The sequence below is a fragment of the Triticum aestivum genome, chromosome 1A (genome assembly GCF_018294505.1).
Source record: "Triticum aestivum cultivar Chinese Spring chromosome 1A, IWGSC CS RefSeq v2.1, whole genome shotgun sequence".
NCBI lineage: Eukaryota > Viridiplantae > Streptophyta > Magnoliopsida > Poales > Poaceae > Triticum > Triticum aestivum.
In genome coordinates, this window is record NC_057794.1 from 280,227,495 (window position 1) to 280,231,818 (window position 4,324).

Consider the following 4,324-nt stretch of genomic DNA (forward strand, 5'->3'; position numbering starts at 1 on the left):
CAGTCCATGCCTAATATCACATCCAATCCTTGTGACTCCAAGATAATTAGGTCGGACGGAAAAACATGGTTGCCAATGGTTAGGGGTATCTGGTCACACCATCGACTAGCCATATACTCTGCTCCAGGTGAACTTACTAACAGAGGGGTCCTAAGGGTTTGGGTTGGTAGTCTATACTTATCCACGAATCCCCTTGATATATATGAATGCGATGCACCAGTATCAAAAAGAACAAGAGTGGTAAATGACTTAACCAAAAACTTACCTATAACCGCGTCAGGCTGCTCTTCAACCTCCTCCATGTTAACGTGGTTTACTTGTCCTTTGTTGAATGGATTGGGCTTCTTCCCAGCGCTCCCATTTCCATTTCCATTCTTCCCTTCAGGGCACTCCGTGGCATAATGTCCAGTCTTCCCGCACTTGAAACAAGTAACGTGGCTTAGGTCTCTCTTGGCGGGTGTGGCTAGATTGGGGCGATTCTGATTGTTGCTTGCTCCATTCCCATTCCCATTCCTTGGGCTAGTATGATTATGGTTACTTCATTATGGGTGTGGCCTCCATGGTTATGAACAAGTCCTCCCAAGTTCGGGATTAGGCGAGGCTTCTGTTGAGCTCCTGAGTTATACCTCCCTTGTCCATACTTCCTCTTACGGCTCTCAATCTGCTGCTGCTTCCCTTCAATCATAAGAGCCTTATCTACCAACTCCTGGTAGTTGTTGAATGTTGCCACCATCAACTGCATGCTCATCTCATCATTCAGCCCTTTCATAAACTTCTCCTGCTTTGCGGCATCTGTAGCCACATCATTAGGGGCATAGCGAGATAACTTGCTAAACTCATCCGCGTACTGAGCCACGGTACGGTTCCCCTGGCGTAAGTTGCGAAACTCACGCTTCTTCATACTCATAGCTCCAGTTGAGACATGGGCTGTACGGAAAGCTTGCTGAAACTGGTACCATGTAACAGTGGCTATACGATAGGTGACAGTGTAATTCTCCCACCATGAGGCTGCTGGTCCATCCAACTGATGTGCGGCAAAACGCACCTTCTCAGCATCGGTACATCCTGCAGTGGTTAACTCCCTTCCAATCCTGCGGAGCCAATCATCTGCTACTATAGGCTCGGTGCTACTGGAAAACACCGGCGGCTGCAACCTCAGAAAACGGGCTAAGTTGTCAACTGGTGGTGGTGGTGGTGGATTGTTGTTGTTGTGGTTGCCTTGGTTTTGTACTAACAACTACATCAAGGTATTCTGCTGCTGGATCAACTGAGTGAGCTCCGGTGGGAAGGTAAATCCAGGGTCACGTCTCGGAGGCATCTGATGGGTTTAGATGGAAGAGATCAGAATAGAAAAGGGGTCTAATGAGAAAGCACTACCCATATGCACATGAGACAAACACAATCATTTCACTCACTCAATCAAGCAAGGGCATACAATCGATCTAACTACTCTAAAAGTTCTCAACTACTACTAAATACATGGGGGAATACTACTAATTATTTGGTGGTCATCTAGAAATTTTGATCGGTGGAAGACTCCATGATATCTGCTCCAGCTTCGTCTTCAAAGTCATCATCACTAGGGTCGGAGTCGGTATCATCGATGATGATGTACTTGTCCGGGCAAGTGGAATCATCGTCTTCTCTTCTCGGCGCTAGATCTCTCATGAATACTCCGATCTTCTTTACCAGGTCGTCGTTCTTCTCCAATAGTGTCTTAATTTCCTCCTCATATCCATCGCGTGTGAACTTGAGTTCTTCTTCTGGCTCGACAATCCTTGTCTTTGCCTTCTTCAAATCCATCATGTTTGAGCACATCTGGTTCTCCTGACGTCGAATATGCTGATTTAATTCCTGGATGAATGCGACAATGGATCTGTCCTTCCTGGTGCTAATCATCTCCCATTGCTCGTCTCGGTGCCCACATATCTGATAGATAGTGTCCTTAAGGTCCTTGCTGTAGATTTCTCCAATGCGTCCTATGGTAATGTGGGCTGACATGCTCTTGCCTAGACTCCAGGTGGGTGCATAGAAGGAAAACTCTATGGGCTTAGTGATTGGCGTGAATGTCCTTCCTGGAACTTGAACTTGAATCATCCATCGCTCCTCTTCTGGTAATGTGGCGTTGTAAGTCCCGGTGAATCTTGGTATTCCTATGTTCAGGTACCTAGTGACTTCCTTCAAGTGTCGTCCAAAAGGTGTGTCTTCATCCGGTTATGCAAACTTGTTCCTTGCGTCCGCCATCCTAAAGAGTAGAAAATGGAGAGGAGTCATAAATGAGTAGAGAAGAGTGAACTAGGGTTTATCTTAGTGGTCGTGTCCTAAACTCAGCGTGTACTCTGATACCATCTTGTAGCGACCCGACCTCAAACGGTCAAGTCTCTGTGCTTCAGTGTCATCCCTGGATCGGTAATGCTGACACACACAGTACTCGAGGATTTATAACAGAGTAGCAATCACACACTTATTACATCGAATGTCTCAACAGAGAACTTATTACAATAAATATGGCTTAAGGCCATCTAATGCGATAACAGCGGAAGGCTTGGAAGATAAAGTTCCATCAACAACAATGACATGGCTGAGCTGCACGGCAACGACCTAACGAACCTTACTCCTCGTCTGAAAAGTCTGCAACATAATACGTTGCAGCGCGAAACGGCTCAGCACAAGGAATATGCTGGCAACGTAACACAGTAGAGCAAGAACAGAATAATGCTATCACTACATGCATATTTGGCTGGTGGAAAGCTCTATGGTTATAGTTTTGCGAAAAGCCAATTTTTCCCTACAACAAAGGAATACATTTTAATTTAACAATCATGGTAGTTGAAACATCATTGAGAAGGTTCCTCCAACTCAATCCCGATTGAAGTAATTATCAACCCAACAATATTAAGTTAAAAGTGATGAGATACTTAGAGATACTCTAAGTACTAGATACTCAAGATGTCCATAACCGGGGACACGGCTAACCATGATTAGATTGTACACTCTACAGAGGTTTGCGCACATTTCCCCGCAAGACTTGATCTCCTCCGTTGGTTTTCTCGCACTACACGATGTTTGAGAAACGGATGACCGAGACACAGTCTTTCAGAAACATTAACTCTCTACTCAGGGCAAACCATACCAAACCTACAACCCACTACCTGCTGATCCACCTCTTCAAGAGCTTCATGCAACTTACTCAACTATGCTACAGGCCATAATATCTTGTGGCTGCACACGGAAGTTTCTAGCATGAATCACCTTAGTTCCCTTTGAGCCTGGGTGGCGGTCCATAGGAAAATCACACGGAACCCCGGGATTTCCAAAAATACAGGCAACACTGGGTTCTCCAGGTGCCTCAATCCACCCAGATGTGTATTTAAGTTGCCACATTAAGTTGAACCATTATTTAACAATCTCACATCTATCATGGATTTCACTCACCCAAACCACATCTACGAGCATAGCATAGCGAAATAAGCAACACGTAGAAGTAACTCCCAAGGGTTTGAACATAGCAGGGCAATAGGTTCTACCTCATCAACTACTTCCCAACCCACAAGTTAATGACATCCTAATCATGCAATGTTTGAGGATTGAACTAATGCATAAAACTGGGTATGGAAAGAGTATGATCAATGTGTTACTTGCCTTGCTGATGATCCGCAAAACCTAGGGATTCGTAGTAGCACGCTTCGCACTCCGGGTGTTCTATCGCAAACAAACAATAGCACACATAAGCAATCAAGCAAAGATGCACGGGCAAAACTCAAATAAAAAGAATTGACCAGAAGGTTCAACTTAAGAACTCCGGTTGCAAAAAGAGTCAAATCAAACGGAGCAATGAAGCTCAAACGGTAAAAGAAACAAGATCCGTTTACTAATCTGAACTAAGGTCAAATTTTACAGTACCAAAATCTTGCTTAAGTTGGTTAAACAGAAAGAGGGTCCCGAGACGAAGATCTAGGCGCTTGAATCGCCTGATTCCGACAAACGAGCGAAAAGATAAACTAGAACGAAAATCGGATCAAAAATCGCGATAAAAAATAATCGCGGAAAAATCCGATAAAAGAAAACTGACGAACAGGCTAATAGACGAGCATTCGTTGTCTATAACTAACGAGCGAAAACCGTTCGTTAAAAACGTACGGACGAACGTCCGCTAAAGAAAAAAACCGGGAAAAAACCGGCGAACCGATCTAAAAAACGAACTAGGGTTTTTCTAAAAAAACCGAAGCGGTTCTCAAAAAAATGGGCGGCGGCAAACGGCGATGGTACCTCCGGCGAGGCGGGGCTGCGGTGGCGGGGCGACGGCGGCGCGGTGCGGCAGAGG